The sequence below is a fragment of the Clarias gariepinus genome, chromosome 1, assembly GCF_024256425.1.
Source record: "Clarias gariepinus isolate MV-2021 ecotype Netherlands chromosome 1, CGAR_prim_01v2, whole genome shotgun sequence".
NCBI classification, from domain to species: domain Eukaryota; kingdom Metazoa; phylum Chordata; class Actinopteri; order Siluriformes; family Clariidae; genus Clarias; species Clarias gariepinus.
Genome location: NC_071100.1, coordinates 5,432,897 through 5,452,031, shown reverse-complemented (window position 1 = coordinate 5,452,031; position 19,135 = coordinate 5,432,897).

Genomic DNA, 19,135 nt, shown 5'->3' with positions numbered 1-19,135 from the left:
AGTCCTCTCCCTGGTCTTCTTGATATTGAGGGCCAAGTTGTGAGTGTCACACCAAGCTGCCAGATGTTCCACCTCTCTTCTATATAAGGACTCATCATTGTCAGTGATGAGGCTCAACACCATGATGTCATAAGGGAATTTTATGATGTAATTAAAAGGAAGGGAGGTGCAGCAGTCATGTGTGTAGAGTGTATAGAGTAAAGAGTTGAGTGCAGATCCCTGGGGGACCCCGGTGTTATACTGTAAATTGTTGATGTATGGTTTTAAAATCTTGTTCAGTGTCCTCCTTATAACGTTGCTTATCTAGAGGGCTCTGGAGAGCGCTGAACTTGAAGAACTTTTTTTTTTATGTTTAATAACATGTATCAACAATAATCATGTTTATTATATTACTTTAATAATTAGGAATGTAACATTTAAAACAAAAATGTACTTTATGTTTTCCCTGGTTTTGGCATTAGGTCCACCAATACAGGTGTACGTCTATCACTCCGCCCAACACAACCCACAACCTACCGTCATCATACATCATGGCCTCATCCTTCAGCACTGTGCACGTGCCACTTGTTTCTTTATCTTTTATTACTGATTTACCTCATGATGTCACAACAGCGTTTTACAGACAGTAAAAATAGTTTAATGCAGGATTTTGAGAATAACGCCATAATATTGTGAGGAAAATAATATATGAAATGTCATAATCTGTGATATCGAAAAAGTAAAAGCACTGAGGCAACTCAGTTAGTTAAATTAAAACTTAAAACCTAAAACCTCTGGTGGCCCATCATAGAATTGCAAGGAGCGAAAGAGACTCTGCCACTAATTTACTAATCAAGATATCAGATTTGCATGATACACACCCACATTTATGCAGGTGTAAACGTAGTAAGTCAGTGAAAAGAAAGAATTTAGCAGGCTGTAGGTACGCAAAATCTGAGTAAGTAAATAGAGCAAAAAATGTAAATGAATAAGATTCTATTTACAGTGATATTTGCACACTTATGAATTATTTTTAGGAGTCGGCGAACCCGTCAGCGATTCCATTTGCATTTTTAACTACATTATTTGAATCTGTAATGGATCTACTCACAATATAAACAAAACATTGTGCTTTTGTTAAAAAAAAAGAAAATAAACAGGGTGCGTTTACAGCCGTATCCGTAAATATCTTTCAGAAATGTAAAATTAATTGAAACTCAGCGAATACTTCACATACCAACATGACAAAAATGTATCAATAGAAAACTTAAAGTGTCTACTTTTAAATAAAGCAAGTTAAATAAAAAAATAGAATTAATGTAATCCATATGTATCCACAAAGAGGCACAGATTTTTTGTTTTATTTAATTATGTGATGATGACCAGAAACAGGACACGCCCACACGCTATTTACAGGGAGACAGTCCGGGTAATCAACATGCAAGACCACGCTCCCAAACACACACACACACACATTCAGATTCAGAGTTTCCTGTGCTTGTGGGAGATGGCATGTGCTTTACAGGTTTCTGAAGCTCTACAGAATGTTTTGGACAGTGGGAGGAGTTTATCTTTTCCTTAGAACAACACTGAGACTCCAACACAGGAGGAGAATCCAGCAAGCTGTTACCATGGGTAAATTTTATGTAATCCTTCTTCTGATAATATAAAACTGATATTATTTTTTTTCCCTCATTTTGGGTAGCATGGCCAGCTTATATAATATATAAGATAATATACTGTATATAAGGTAATATATAAATAACACTGTTAATCATGCTAACATACTGCCTTATGTAGCTTAGCACAACCATGTTAGCTCTGGGTGGCTAAGCTAAAGCCTTATATGGATTACAGATGGTTGTCAGTATTAGCTGTGGTGTAAATTTTCTAATGTATTTCATACTGTTTGGAGTTATGTCCAAATTATTTGAGCTCTATGTGGAGTTCTGTTTGAGAAAATGGTCATCAATTGTTATATGCATGGTCATTAAAGATTCATGATGATGATCATATACAGTAGTTTTTTTTTTTTTTTTTATAAACAGTTGTGACCGTGAAAATGATAACCAGCCACTTGTTTGATAGAAAGCAAATGCAAAGAAGCAGGCAAGATAGAGACAGTCCATCACTGTGTCATGGAAATCACAGATTGATGATTCCTGCCTGCATGGGAATCTGGATCATAACTACGGGCTGGATTCAGGAAAGATCTCTTGTATTTTTAAAGTGGATGGACACAGAATAAGTATCTGTCTGCACCTGTGACTGCATACAACCAGTACAAGGACTGACCTCGAGTGACAGGAATGTTGTCACTGCTGGTCACAGGGTCTGTGTTACGTCCCTGACATATTATATATATATATATATATATATATATATATATATATATATATATATATACAGTAGTTAATCAATTGGAATGGTTATTACCGTCGCGCTCACCGCCGTGTAAAAACATCAGCGGCCAAAATAAATCAGTTGCATTTTAAAGTCATTCGTAAAATGGCCGCCAGGTGGCGCAAAGTGACATTTTCACTCGTTGCAGTAAATACAATAAAGACTGTTATACAGCGTATCTCTGTATCTGTTTATTGTTATTTAAGTTCTGGATTATTTTAGGTACTTTAAACACATTGTTGGGTTGCTCATGTTGGCTCATATGAGATGTAGATTACAAATGAACACCTGGTTGGGTTATTTTGACCCAACAACTGGTTTATTCATTATTCTTTCGTTTCTCCAAATATCAGCCTGCAGAATGTTTAAAATATTACTGTTTATTGTGTTACAGGTGTAGTTTTAAGAGTTGTTTAGGCAGGAATGCGTGTGTATACAGCTCAAAACCTCCATCAGTTATTAAAGATAGCGGATATTTAGAAAAAATGCCCCGCAATTTCGAAACTTCAGGAAATCTCCCGGCAATCTCCGGTTTCTAAATGTGGACTATTGTTTTTTTACTTATAATATTTGTTAATTCAATTTAATTTAAATGGGGTTTGGGCTCAGGACTTCGATTCGGCATCGTGATTCTCCTCTTTAATTTACTCCATAGTTTAAATCAGCACTCATGAAGTTTTCCATGAAGTTTGATCATGGATGCGTCGGGAAAACAGCAAGCAGACTGACTCTGACCATTTAAAAAAACGTTTACGTTTATTTTCTGACGCGCTTAAGTTCACCAAAAACAATACAGAACAGCGCACCTTATTTGCTTTCAAACATTTACAAAATCATTAAGTTTTTTCGTTATTGTGAGTGCGCTTAAATAAAAGTTGAGTCTTATAAAGGCCATGTAGTCTTATATAGTTTTATTATATAGTTTTTGCACATTAATCTGACAACAGTTTTTTCAGCCTGTCATGGCGTGCGCCCAAATCAATATCGCTCCTCGCTCACTAGTTAGGCGGCCTCCCCTTCAGACATGCGAAGCAGCGGGACCGCAGAATTACACACGACTGGTGAGCTATCGTTGCTATCATTGCCCGGGCTGGCACCCCGCGCTATAAAATACTCGGGGTTTGTTGGGCTACAGTGGATTTTACTATGCGCTGTGTATGCAACGCGCGTGCAACAACGCGGACGTGCGGCATGCAAGTGGGGCAAATGGAACGCGCCCTAGGGACTTCAAAGGAGCGAGAGGTGGGAGGGGCCGGTCCGGCCATCCGCGGAAAGCAGAGTCAGCGCGAGCGGACGGATGGCTATTGCACTCACACCGCGTAGTAAAATCCACTGTAACCCAACAAACCCCAAGTATTTTATAGCGCGGGGTGCAAGCCCGGGATCATAATAAGCCGTGCCTTTATTCCGTCATGTCATGTGGGCATTATAAGATTTGTTTTGAAAACTTCTAACTAAGTGGCAGTTGGCACGCCTAAAAATAGACGCAGGGTATTTTTTATAGTCTAAATAAAAACCCTCCGCTTTAATTTCCTAAAGTCTAATCGGCGCTCAACGGAACGCATAGTTTTCCCGAGCGCGAGGAATTTTTTTGTGCTAAATAATAATTATGCAGTATAATAATTCCTATTAATCCTGGGTTGTTCTTTAAGTGTCACTATAGTGCTTTACAATGCCAGACAACATTCAAATACAAATTATCCACCCTCCCCAGGTGTGAATCGGCTGATCTCACCTATACATTCAGGGGAACTGAAATGCACTTCTCCCCACTTTAAAAACCTCTTGAATCTAAGGCTGACTTTCAGTGATTTCAATTTGTGTAATTTTAATCTTTTGGATTCTAGATTCTAAAGTTAACATTGTTGCCTTTTTAATCATTGGAATGGAAGAACTTGAGATTTTCCTTATAATAGCGTAAATTGCATCGTTTTTAATCAGTCTATACACAATAATCTTCTTTGGTATTTTTATTAAAAAAAGCGGGTATGGGGGGTATCTTGTTTTATTAATCCTTGTGCCTGGTTTAGGTTTGGTATTTAGTGCGCATCTGTTATATTACAACTAAATACCTTTTATTGGGAGTTAAGTGACTGATGTGCCTAACATTTTTCAGCTGAGCCTTTGTTTCACTGAATAATCAACCACCGCGACACCCCTCTCTCTCTCACACACACACACACACACACACAGAGCCGACCAAATCATTAGCACCTCCCTCCCCCAGCACAGCCATTTACTTTCTATCCATTTACTTACATCTGAACTGAGTTGTTTGAGTAACATGGGTCGAACCCGTTACAAATCATAACAGTCTACTGCATTTCATTCTTATAATAACGCAAAAACACAAGTGGGGCTGAAAGACCGACATCTGCTGACGCAGTAGAACGTCCTAACACTGTTTTAATTTTATGGTCATTTATTTCAGTTAATAAATCTACTATAAATTTAAAGAACACAAAAAATAATATGACACAAAACCCTACACGCTTCTTTTCTAATTAATTAATCTAATTAAGTGATAAAATCTAAAGGCTCACTGTGTTAACATTTATTGTGCTAAAATTTGATCCTAATAAGATTTGATTTAATCCAAACACCCTTCCCCAACAGGGTGAACACACCCTTTTTTCCTTGCCACTGTCGCCCTCGGCTTGCTCACCAGGGACAAACTGACCATTTTGATTCATACAAATTCACATTTCATACAAACTTAAATAATTCTTTTGACTGTGTAAAGCTGCTTTGCGGCAATGAAAATTGCTAAAAGCGCTATACAAATAAAATTGAATTGAATTGAATTGAACACACAACAACCCCTCCGCAAAGCATGATGGTTGCCAGTCGAACCCCGCCCCCTGCCGATTGCGTCATTGCACTGGGAAGTGATTGAAGAGTGCGTCTCATCTCATTTCGCGATTCCAGTGTGGAAACGCATAGAGAGAAAGAGTAGGAAAAATATAAAACACAACACTTGAGTTTAAATTTGTTGTTATGAAAGAGAAAGTAGTTTTTCAGAACAGAGCCAAGTGAGATGCAGATAGAAGTCACCCACTTCTACACACAGGTCTACAGTGCAGAGCCCTGGGCCCTATCCTCCTGAGAGGAGCTACTCAGAGAGCTTCCCAAACTGTCAATTCTACGTATAAAGACTTGTAAATTATAAGTTACTACCAAGTAATTTGCTTATCACCAATCGGTCTGGACTTTTGACCTTAAACAGAAATCACACACAGATCTTTAAATATTAAGTTTGAGAACCCCTGATCTAGTTGGTTAAAATGAAATTTAATTTGTTAAACATATTGTCTAGGTTGTGCTAAAAAAATTGTCCGTCTGCATTGCATGATCCTGACCACTAGATATATTTATTAAAGCACAGTAATAGTGAAAAATGCTTGAGAAAACAGTGTCTTCTTCGTAATCCAAAGCGTGGTTAGTTCTAAACTTTTTTACTTTGCTTTGCTTTACACATACGCATTGATGGTTTATAAGTTAGATTTATTAAATGTGAAATTAATAGAAATATCAAACGAATATACAGTAGATCATTTCATTTATAAATTTTATTTCATTTATTTAAGACAAACAAAGATATTGTGTTAAAAGTCATATGTATTGTTGTTTGCTAAATGTAGACCACTGTTCTGCTACAAATTGCAACTACTGTATTTCTCACATCTATGGGAGAAACTAAGTGTCTGTCAGTAAACATGAGCAGGTGTTTGTTTAAATAACAGACACCTGTGCATGATGCAGCTTAGTGTGAAATCATATCAGAACCTCTAGAAGTGCATCTGGTTACATTTCTTTCTTAAATTAGTGATGTACAATGTACAGAACACACACGTAATGATACCGTTAAAAAAGACATAGAGGTCATTTTAGTTGGCTTCCCCAACAATTTTCTCCATGACACAATTGCTTACCCTGATACACCCATCACTCTGGAGTAAAGATGCATGATTAAAAAAAAAAAGTTAATCTGAAATGTAGAAGTCACAGCTATGTTTAAAAGTGAAATTAAAAGCATTTCTGTGAGCACAATTTGTTAAGAACTCCCAGGATATGTAATAAATAGTTGTGTTCATAAAAAAAACACTTGTTATTAAGACTCATCAGAAAATAAATACATTTGTTAATTAAATTTGCTAAAGATCATATATATTGGACTTTTAAGCAACGGAAAAAGGTCACGTGGTCTGATGAGTCCAGATTGAGCCAATTCCAAAGTAATGAGAGCATGAGGGTGGCCACTGTACACTACAAGCCTCTGGAGGCTGTGTTATGATTTGGGGTTGTTTCAGCTGTCCATTTTTAGGCTCAGTAACATGTGGCAATTAAATAAAGTCAACAACCTGAATGTATTGAATGACCAGGTTATCACAGCTATTGAGTTCCCTTTCAAAGGCTACACTTGATGCTGCGTGAAAACGCTATAGAAATATCTTTTCATGTTGCCGGTTGTGAAGCATGTGTGTACCAAACACGCCAAATTTTGGCTTATATAACCTCGGTCAGGTGACGTCATCTGATTAGACGCACCTGCAGGTTATAAATAAGAGTGAGCTGGCAACATTTTTCAGATTTATCTTTTTCTTCACCGCATTGTGCGCGTGTGTGTTTCAACAAGCATACTAAAAATCTAACAGCAGACTTTAAAGCTTATAAAACTCACCAGACAATAATGGCGGAATTTAGAGCTAGATGCCCCCCTCCTTGCGATAACTTCCTTTCGGAGGGTGACATGCACACTTTCTGCTTTGAATGTTTGGGTGAGACGCACGCTCACGAAGGGCTTAATGGAGAATGTGAGCACTGTGATCTTCTTCCCATGATGCTGCTACGCGTGCGCCTCGCGTTCTTTAGGGAGCCACGAGCCGCGTTGCACCCAAGGGGGGTCACAGGCTGACTTGGCCGAGGCACGAGAGACGGAGCTCCTCCTTTCTCTCGCCCTCTCTTTTTCGTCCAGTATTTTTGTTCCATCGACTTCGTTTTATTCGAATTAGGCTACATCATGATGCCCCAGATAGAAGAGACGCTTGCGGGCTATCTCTCTCCTGTGGCATCATCTTCATTAAAGAAACCAACACTTCCCTCCAAGCTATGTAGAACTTCTTCTACCCTTGTAGGGAAAGCGTTTCAAGCAGCAGGTCAGGCCGGCGCTTCCTTGCACACCATGGCAGTTTTGCAGGCATACCAGGCTGATCTGCTAAAAGATCTGAGCACAAGCAGCACAGTGAATCAAGAAGCATTCACTGAATTACGCTGGGCTACTGATTTATCCCTGCGTGCGACTAAACAGACAGCCCGTGCTATCTTGCCGTTCTATGGCCTCTTTGGTGACTGCTGAAAGACACTTATGGCTAAATCTTACAGGCAGCAAGGATAAGGACAGAACGTTCCTACTTGATGCTCCTGTTTCACCTTCTGGCGACACTGTTAATACCGTCGCCACTAGGTTCCGAGAGGCTGAATTGTATGAACAGGTCTTTGGAAAATTTCTCCCATGCCATGCTCAGGAGTCGAGGCCGTTGGCCACCCAGCCTCGACCAGATCTGATTCTCGCCAGACGAGAGGCGCAGAAGAAGAGCGTCAGCAGCCGGACACCCCCCCATAAGGACTGAGGTACGGCTTGTCGCCCCTCACAGACAGCCTCCAAAAGATCAGATCGCCACACTGTCTTCTTCACTAAAAATAAGTCCTGATAGCCTACGCGCTCAGGACCCGGGAAGCAGCACTCAGCGCTCTTTCCCTTAAGAGCATGCCCCCATGGGGTCATTGCTCAGTTTCCGCCGCCTCTGGCGTTTCGGACGTCACCAATCTCCAAAGATATGTTAGTGCCTCGGTTTTATCCTGCTACATCCCAGGATGCCGAACCACTAACACCCCAACCCCCACATACACATACATTGCCACAACACAGGAGGTTCCTGAGGTTCGCGTTTGGGGCAAAGCTTACCAGTATCGGGTCCTTCCATTTGGTCTAGCTCTCACCCGCACATATACAAAATGCATGGATGTAGTTCTGGCTCTTATGACTCCGGGGCATCCATATTGAATTACATATACGACTGGCTGGCCCAGTCTTAGTAGCTAGCACTTCGACATCAGCAAGTCGTCCTGGCTCATTTTTGTTTCTTGGGATTGAGACCCAACGCCAAGAAAAGTGTGCTCTTTCCTATTCAAAGGACATTCAAATGATGGCTCTATTTCTGGCCCTAAAACACTTCCTCCAGCAGTTAAGAGGCTGCCATGTCCTAGTGCGGGTGGACAACACTATGGAAGTCTCATATATTAATCGCCAGGGTGGACTGTGCTTGCGCCGCTAATAGCTAGCGCACCAGGTTCCTGTCCCTCAGGGCAATTTACATTTTAGGGCATATAAATGTGGGAGCAGTTGTACTTTCCAGTCAATCTCTGACACACAGGGAATGGAAACCCCACCCCAAAGTAGTCAGTCAATCTGGGAGGAATTTCATGTAGCAGAGGTGGACCTCTTTGCCTCGCAAGATCAGCAAATGTCCCCTTTACTACTCCCTGACTCTTCCAGCTCCCCTGGGTCAGGATGCCTTGGCCCATACAATGAGGTGGGATCTTCTCTCAGGCGCAGGAGACGATATTTCACCCCTGGCCCAAGTTTTGGAACCTTTACGTTCAGTCCCTCAACGGGACAAACTAAGTCACGCTGGTCCCCCAGCCAGCATAATTAAGACTATTCTAAGTGCTAGGGCTCCCTCCCCTAGAAGAGCTTAGGCCCTCAAATGGAATGTATTTGAAAGTTGGTGCATGGTGAAGCAGGTAGACCCAGTCCACTGCCGAATTGTTTTAGTGGTGGAGTTTCTGCAGGAATAGTTGTCCTCGGGCTTGTGCCCTAGTACTCTCAGGATGTACGTAAACGCTTTTTCAGCCTGTCATGTCCTGATTGATGGGATTATTGTGGGAAACACCCCCCTTCTTTTTGTTGAAACCACTAGAGTCAGCGCCTCAGGCTTCTGACCCTTGAGATGTTTTTTCTAATGTCCTTTACCTCTCTAAGAGGATTGGAGATCTGTCAGTCTCCCCATCCTGCCTAGACTTGCCCCTGGGCTAGTCAGGGCCATTTTGCATTCTCACTCAACTATCTTCCGAAAGTTCCATTAACAACATGCATCCTATTATTTTTTAAGCCTTCTGTCCCCTGCCTTTACAGCGTCAGAGCAGGAGAGACTTCACTTACTGTCCAGTACATGCTCTTCAGATTTACATCCACCGCATCAGCCAGTGGCGTAAGTCAGAGCAGCTTTTGCATGTTTTGGGGCCGCAACCGGGGGCAGCCACCACTAAACTGGGGGAGAGATGCTATTGCCCTCTCCTATAAGGCGCGTGGGCTCACTTCGCCTCTAGGAATCAAGGCTCAATTAACCAAGGGGATCGCCTCATCTATTGCACTAGCAAGAGGTATTCCCCTGAATCAAGTGTGTCGCGCAGAGGGTTTTCCTCTCCGCACACATTTGTTAGATTTTATAGTCTGGATGTTTATGACACTCCCGGCTCACGAGTCCTCGAGTCGGCTTCCCAGACGTAGTTCTGAGACCTCTCGGCCTTGTGCGCACACGCTACATAATTCAGGGGTCCAGACACTTGCAGTGCGGCGATGTTGGTACTCTCATTCCCATAGCGTTTTCACGCAGCATCGAGTGTAGCCTTCGAAAGGGAACGTCTCGGGTTACTTTGCTAAAACCCTGTACCCTGAAAAGGCAGGAACGAGATGCTGCGTCTCAATGCCGCACTGCCCACTTGACCGGACTTCCATTCAGACAAATCAATCTGAGGAATGTTGCCGGCTCACTCCTATTTATAACCTGCAGGTGCGTCTAATTAGATGACGTCACCTGACCGAGGTTATATAAGCCAAAATTTGGCGTGTTTGGTACACACATGCTTCACAACCGGCAACATGAAAAGATATTCCCTTAGCGTTTTTACGCAGCATCAAGTGTAGCCTTTGAAAGGGAACAGGGTTACAGCAAAGTAACCCGAGACGTTTTCTCTTCTCTAATGGAACAGACATGTTCTAAGACTCATGTTGTAAAAGTGTGGTTTTGGGAGGATAGGGAATCATTTTTACACCTGCATATTATTGTAATCAAAGCTAAAGAAGGTGTTCAATGAAATCTTTGAGTGTGTAATTTTTCTATATTTCAAATGTTATTTATTTGTTTATTTATTTATTCCCCTTTATGGATTGCTGCCTTGTTGTGGTTAAGGGGCTTACGTAGTTTAATGAAGCTATGAGCTATGCCATGCAGGGCTACCCAAGACGGACAGGTCATAGCAGAGAGCTCTGACAAAATGTGATCCACTGGATAAGGAAATGGCAACCCACTCCAGTATCTTTGCCATGAAAACCCCATAAACAGTACCAAAAGGTAAAAAGATATGACGCTGGATGATGAGCCCCTTAGGTTGGAAGGTGTCCAATATGCTACTATGGAAGAGCAGAAGACTAGTACTAGTAGCGCCAGAAAAAATAAAGTGACTGGGCCAAAGCCGAAAGGACGCTCAGCTGTGGATGTATCTGGTGGTGAAATAAAAGAGTTTTATTCCATAGGAACATGGAATGTAAGATCCATGAATCAAGGCAAGCTGGACGTGGTCAAACAAGAGATGACATGACAGAACATCGACATCTTAGGAATCAGCGAACTAAAATGGACAGGAATGGGTGAATTTAATTTAGATGATCATCACGTATACTACTGTGGGCAAGAATCCCTCAGAAGAAATGGAGTAGCCTTCATAGTCAATAAAAGAGTAGGAAAAGCAGGACTGGGATACAATCCCCAAAATGACAGAATGATCTCAATTCGAATCCAAGGCAAACCATTAAACATCACAGTAATCCAAGTCTATGCCCCAACCACTGCTGCAGAAGAGGATGAAGTTGACCAGTTCTATGAAGCCCTACAACAACTTCTAGAATTGACACCAAAAAATGATGTCCTTATCATTATGAGGGATTGGAATGCTAAAGTAGGAAGCCAAAAGATAACCGGAATAACAGGCAAGTTATGCCTTGGAGTACAAAATAAAGCAGGGCACAGACTGGTAGAATTTTGTCAAGAGAATAGGATGGTCTTAGCAAACACTCTTTTCCAACAACCCAAGAGACGACTCTACACATAGACAACTCCAGACTGTCAACACAGGAATCAGATTGACTATGTGCTCTGCAGCCAAAGATGGAGAAGCTCTATACAGTCAGTAAAAACAAGACCAGGAGCTGACTGTGCCTCAGATCATGAACTTCTCATTGCAAAATTTAGGCTTAAACTGAAGTAAGTAGGGAAAAGCACTGGGCCACTTAGGTATGAACTAAATCATATCCCTGATGAATATACAGTAGAGGTGGCAAATAGATTTAAGGAATTAGATCTGATAGACAGAGTGCCTGAAGAATTATGGGCGGAGGTTTGCAACATTGTACAAGAGGTAGCAACTAAAACCATACCAAAGAAAAAGAAATGCAAGAAAGCAAAATGACTGTCTGAGGAAGCTTTACAAACAGTTGAGGATAGAAGGAAAGCAAAAGGCAAGTAAAAGTGCTATGCTCAACATGCCAGCAAATTTGGAAAACTTAACAGTGGCCACAGGATTGGAAAAGATCAGTTTACATTCCAATCCCAAAGAAGGGCAATGCCAAAGAATGCTCAAACTATCGCACCATCGCACTCATTTCACATGCTAGCAAAGTTATGCTTAAAATCCTACAAGCTAGACTCTAGCAATATGTGGACCGAGAACTTCCAGAAGTACAGGCAGGATTTCAAAGAGGCAGAGGAACTAGAGATCAAATTGCCAACATACGCTGGATCATGGAGAAAGGTAGGGAGTTCCAGAAAAACATCTATTTCTGCTTCATTGACTATGCCAAAGCCTTTGATTGTGTGGATCACAACAAATTGTGGCAAGTCCTTAAAGAGATAAGAATACCAAACCATCTTATTTGTCTCTTGAGAAACCTATATGCGGGTCAAGAAGCAACAGTGAGAACTGGACACGGAATCACTGATTGGGTTACAATTGAGAAAGAAGTTGTATACTGTCCCCTCGGCAAGGCTGTATACTGTCCCCTTGCCTATTTAACTTACATGCAGAGCACATCATAAGAAAGACAGAGCTAGATGAATCACAAATTGGAATTAAGACTGCAGGGAGAAATATCAACAACCTCAGATATGCAGATGATACCACTCTAATGGCAGAAAATGAAAAGGAACTAAAGAGCCTCCTGATGCGGGTGAAGGTGGAGAGTGCAAAAGTTGGTTTAAACCTCAACATTAAGAAAACTAAGATCATGGCATCCGGCCCTCTCAATTCTTGGCAAATAGATGGGGAAGAAATGGAGGTAGTGACAGATTTTATTTTCCTGGGCTCCAAGATCACTGCAGAAGGGACTGCAGCCAAGAAATTAAAAGACGTTTGCTCCTGGGGAGGAAAGCGATGGCAAATCTAGACAGCACACTAAAAAGCAGAGACATCACCCTGCCAACAAATGTGCGTATAGTCAAGGCTATGGTTTTCCCCATTGCAATGTATGGCTGTGAAAGTTGGACCATAAGAAAGGCTGAGCGCCAAAGAATTGAGGCTGTTGAACTCTGGTGCTGGAGAAGACTCCTGCGAGTCCCTTGGACTGCAAAGAGATCAAACCGGTCAGTGCTATAGGAGATCAACCCTGACTGCTCTTTAGAAGGTCAGATCCCGAAAATGAAACTTAAATACTTTGGCCACCAAATGAGAAGGAATAACTCACTAGAGAAGAGCCTAAAGCGTGGAAAGATTGAGGGCAAAAGAAGAAGGGGACGACAGAGAATGAGATGGCTGGATGGAGTCACTGAAGCAGTCGGTGTGAGTTTAAATGGACTCCGGGAACACGACTTCGCAACTAACAACAACAATTTATTTATTTGTTTATTAATATTGCCAGGCCGTATATTTTAAAATTATTTTAAACAACAAATTTTCAGTATGGATTGCGTAAGGTGGAAATGTGAACAGCTGTCTACTCAGGACCAAGTGCTTTGTAAGGATGCTTATTAATATTGTAATTAATTATGCTGGACATAATTTTGTTTTCTGTTCACGTAAATGCCTCTGAAATTTTTGGTGGCAAATTTATCTCTCTTTTATAGGTCGAGGGTTTTAGCCCTTGATATCTGATTTTAGGGAAGAAACCCAAACTCACACTGGTGTGTTCAATCATTTAATTTAGGATCCAATCAGGTCCTGAGGCTTTCTTCTTTTGGTTTATTTCTCTCTTGTTATGGAATGTGCCAATGTTTTAAGTTGTCATATGTCCCAGCTTACTGTAGAAGATGTAGCGTCTGAAGCTGAAACTGTTCTAGAAATCAAAGCAAGGCGCAGCTCGACACAGCTCGACGAGAACGAAGGCATTGTCGGAAGATGCGTGGAGTTCTGGCGAGAGGAAATGCCGCAAAGGCTCTGTTTCCTGACATTGCTGCAACATTTGTACAAAAATAATCAGTCAACATCTGCAATGCTGCAGGCAGCAAGGCTGAGGTTATAAAAGATGTTCTTCACACCTAAGATGTTCCTTAAGTTATAATGTCTGCAGTCACCGCACTTCTTAAGAAATTGTCTTTCAGTTTATAAGACAGAAAACAATTTTTAATTATGTTAAAACTATTCAGAGGCAGAAGAGAGCATCATAGCTCATTAATATTTACCTTATAAGGTTAGAACCTGCTAATTGGGTAGTAGGGATATGCTGCTAGAACATGAGTCACAGGACCAGAGTAAAAAGAGTTATGTCATTCTACAATGTTGTTCTAAGGCAGTGTTACCAGGCATTGTTTATTTAAGTTCGCAAGACTTTGTGTTCTTTTATTTCCTTTTAACCATTTTGCTTAGTTATATATATATATTAACCATATATTGCTTTTCTTTGCTGGAGTTGGAGCATTTCCAAGGAGACTTTCTAAGGTGAGTCTTGCGCTGACCTTTACAGAATTTGACACCAGCAATGGTTTGTCCTTTGCAGATAGATGTTCCCTTTCAAAAGCTACACTCGATGCTGCGCGAAAGTGCTATGGGAAACGATTCCTCGTGACCGGTTGTGAAGCATGTGTGTGTCAAACAGGCCAAATATTTTGGAATCTATAACCTCAGGCAGGTGACGTCAACCGATGAGGTGCACCTGGAGGTTATAAATAGGCATGAACCGGAAACACCCTCAGATCATTTTCTCTTCAGGATCCATGTTGTGTGTGTGCGTGTGTGTGTGCGTGTGTGTGTGCAAGCATTTTTAACAGAAAGCGAAAATAGAAGTGTCTTACTACTCACCAGAAAGATGGCCGAGTTAGACACGAGTCCGTCCCTCCGTGTATAAGAATATCTCGCTGAGGGCGATCTTTGCGTTTCTTTCTGAGTGTTTGGGGAAGGAGCACGCTATCTCGGGCTTCAGGGAGCAGGTAAGTATTCCGATTTTCTCTCTATTAAAGTCCCACGCGCTCGGGTTCGCCATCTTAAAGTGAAACCGCGACCCGTAGCGCATTTCTGGCGTGCAATCTGGCCGAGGTGCGCGAGACAGGATTTTCCTTTTCTCTCGCTCTCTCGCCGGATTATGAGTCTTTTACCTTCCACTTCTCCAGCACGCTTCGGCGCTTCTGGTGAAGGGGGGAAGAACTTTCTCTCTCGCTCCCGCGGAGATGGAAACTATCACTCCAGAGCGCTCCTCTAGTGATGAGCCGGTGTGTTAGTTTGTGTTAGAGGTGGTAAAGCGCGGTCCGACGCGTACACCTCGATTCACGGTAAAAACAAAAATAAATAAATTAAATAAATCTCCCAAACGCTCACGGTCAGCCGACAGGTGTCTGTCGGGTGGCCGGAGGAGGAGGGGCCTCAGTGATGACCCCTCTCCTCCTGGTGACCTCCATGATTTAACTCTTTCATGGAATAAGCCATATTTATCCTGTGTTTTTGTGCTATTGACATTTGATTCGTTCCAATGTCATGGATGAAGCGCGGTCCTTTATGATGATGTCCCAGATCAGAGAGACGCTCACGGGCTATCTCTCCCCTGGGAGCTCATCCTCTTGGGAAAAATCCACACTCCCTACCAAGCATGTAGACTAACATCTTCGTTGGTGGGAGAAGATTTTTCAGGCAGCGGGTCAGCCTGGTGTAGCCCTGCACACGATGGCTTTGCAGGCAGACCAGACTGACCTATTGAGAGCTGCACCTTTTAGAGAGGCTGGCAGCGGGGAACCTACTGCCAGCTATGTCTCTTTAGGTACGAAGCTATGAAGAGGACCAGCATCCTTAGGAGGCCGTGGTTCAATCTCCGCCACCATTGGTGTTTCGGAGAGCAGCGGTCTCCAGTGACACACCCATCTAGCCGAGGTGTTAAAGTTCGTGCACCTTTAGAGAGGCTGGCAGCGGGGAACCTACTGCCAGCTATGTCTCCTTAAGCACGAAGCACTGTGGAAAACCAGTATCCTCAGGACAAAGTGTTAGTTGCTCGGGTTCCTCCTGCCGTGTTTCAGGAACACCTAACAGCCACCACCATCACCACCCCTCCATCGGCGTCAATACGTCGCCCTAGCTCACCTCACTTCTTAGGGTGGAGCTCTAACGCCATAAAACGTTCTCCTTCCTACACGAGGTATGAGGTTGAGTGTCATGTGGAATCCGAGCGCAACGCGGGCACAGCTGTCTCCTGCGCGCGCCGAACTCATTAAAGCATACTCTAAAGGAGTATAAGCTAAGCGAGGTGGTAATGTCACCGCTCCCAGAGTGGTTTCAGTGGTGGCTTAGTGCCGGGGGATTTCTTCCAAGGGCCAATCCCCAGAGGCAACAAGGGTTACGTGCCGGGAGCTTCGTACCCTTTCTATGTGGTTCAGACCCTCATCCTTGACTCTGGGTCCCACTCTAGGTCCATGCTGTCGTCGCGAGTTACTAACGGCAGACGTTTTTCCCTTAGGGGCCGAAGCGCGACCTTAGATGGCCGCCCAGCCCAAGGGAGCTGGAGGGGTCATCTTCTCGTGTGGCACAATAATTGCCCCGAAACGATGACTCTATTTCTGGCCCTGAAATACTCCCTCCAGCAACTGAGAGGCAACAAGGGTTACGCGCCGAGAGCTTCGTACCCTCTTCATAGAGCTAGCGCCTTGGCATCAACATGTCATCGTAGCTCACCTCGATTTCTTTAGGATCGAGTCTCAACGCCACGGAAAGCGTTCTCTTTCCTACACAAAGCATACATTGAGTGTCATGTGAGATCCGACCGCAATGCGGGCACAGCTGTTTCCTGCGCGCGTCGAGTCCATTCTGAACACTCTAAAGGAGTTCAAGCTAAGCAGGAAGTAACTTTCACCGCTTCTGTGGTGGCTAAGTGCCTGGGGATTTCATCCAAGGGCCAATCCCCAGAGGTAATAAGGGTTACGCGCCGGAAGCTTCGTACCCTTTTTATGTGGTGCAGACCCTCGTCCTTGACCCTGGGTCCCACTCTAGGTCCGTCCTGTCATCGCAAGTTGCAAACGGCAGACATTTTTCCCTCAGGGGCCGAAGTTCGGCCTAAGATGGCCGCCCAGCCCAAGGAATCTGGAGAGGTCATCTGCTCGTGTGGCACATCAATTGCCCCGAAACGATGACTCTATTTCTGGCCCTGAAATACTCCCCCCAGCAGTCAGGAGGTTAACATGTCCTAGCATGGAAAACCACACTAGGACATGGCGAAACATGCAGACCCAGTCCACTGCCGCACCGCTTCAGTGCTGGAGCTTCTGCAAGAAAGTTGACCTCAGGCTTTGCCCTAGTGCACTTAGAACATACGTAGCCGCTCCTCGCCTACGTCCTGACTGATGGGGCTGGTGGAAAGCACCCCTTAGTTGCAGGCTTATTCACGGGCCTCATCAGCCTTTTTATTGTGCTTAGGCTTTGCCATTGGCTAGCTAGAGCTATTCTGCATCCTCACCCAACTATCTTCTGCAGTTGTCTTCGAAGCTTCTGTTCTCCGCCGTTACAGCTACGGGGCAGTAGGACTTCATTAACTGCGTCTAGTTCATGCTTCTTAGGATTTACAGTACACCACCGCACTAGCCAGTGGCGTAAATCAGAGCAGATTTCATATGTCTTGGTGCCGCGGCTGGAGGGCAGCCACCATTAGACGAGTCGGGTTAGAGATGCTAGTGCCCTAGCCTAGGAGGACAGGAGAAATTCTGTCCCTCGGGATCTTTTACATTCCAGCCCAACTATCTTCCACAGTCAAAGCCTTCTGTCCTCCGCCGTTAGCTCCGGAGCAGTAAAGACTTCATTCGCTGTGTCCAGCTCATGCTCTTCAATTTACAGCGCACCTCTGCATTAAGCCAGGGCCGTAAATCAGAGCAGATTTCATATGTCTTGAGGCCGCAGCCGCCATTAGACGAGTCGGGTTAAAGATGCTAGCGCTCTAGCCTAGGAGTACAGGAAAAATTCTGTCCCTCGGGACCTTTTACATTCCAGCCCAACTATCTTCCACAGTCGAAGCCTTTTGTCCTCCGCCGTTAGCTCCGGAGCAGTTAAGACTTCAGTCGCTGTGTCCAGCTCATGCTCTTCAATTTACAGCGCACCTCTGCATTAAGCCAGGGCCGTAAATTAGAGCAGGGTTTCATACGTCTTGGGGGCGCGGCCAGGGGCAGCGGCCATTAGACAAGTTGGGTTGGAGATGCTAGTGCCCTAGCCTAGGAGGACAGGACAAATTCTGTCCTTCAGGATCTTTTACATTCCAGGACATAAAACATGTAGACCCAGTCCACTGCCAAACTGTTACAGTGCTGGAAGTTTCTGCAAAAAATAAAAAATAAAAATAAAAAAGCCGTTCTGCATTCTTACCCAACTAACTCCCACAGTCGAAGCCTTCGGTCCTCCGCCGTTAGCTCCGGAGCAGTAAGTCTTCATTCACTGTGTCCAGCTCATGCTCTTCAATTTACAGCGCACCTCTGCATTAAGCCAGGGCCGTAAATTAGAGCAGGGTTTCATATGTCGTGGGGCCGCGGCCCAAGGGCCGCCGCCATTAGACGAGTCGGGTTAAAGATGCTAGTGCTCTAGCCTATGAGGCGCGTGGCATACTTCGCCTCTAGTGATTAGGGCCGTTCGACCAGGAAACTTGCCTTATCTATTGCTCCGGCAAGAGGGGCTTCCAAACATGGCAGGCGGCAGGCTGCCTTTCCGCAAGACATGGGTCAGGCGTCATGGTTGGATGCCAGGCTCGCGGGGTCTAGGACTCCTTGGGGGTACTGTGCGCACACGACACAACCCTGGGGGGGTCCAGACACTTGCAGTGCGGCGGAGTGGGTATTCTCGTTCCCATAGCGCTTTCGCGCAGCATCGAGTGTAGCTTTTGAAAGGGAACGTCTCGGGTTACTTTGCTGTAACCCTGTTCCCTGAAAAAGCAGGAACGAGATGCTGCGCTACAATGCCACACTGCATGCGTGACTGGACATCCTTCAGACAAAATTGACCTGAGGGTGTTTCCGGTTTATGCCTATTTATAACCTCCAGGTGCACCTCATCGGTTGACGTCACCTGCCTAAGATTATAGATGCCAAAATATTTGGCGTGTTTGACACACATGTGCTTCACAACCGGTCACGAGGAATCGTTTTCCATAGCGCTTTCGCGCAGCATCTCGTTCCCGCTTTTTCAGGAAACAGGGTTACAGCAAAGTAACCCGAGACGTTTCCTGTTTATCAAATGGAATGCAATACTC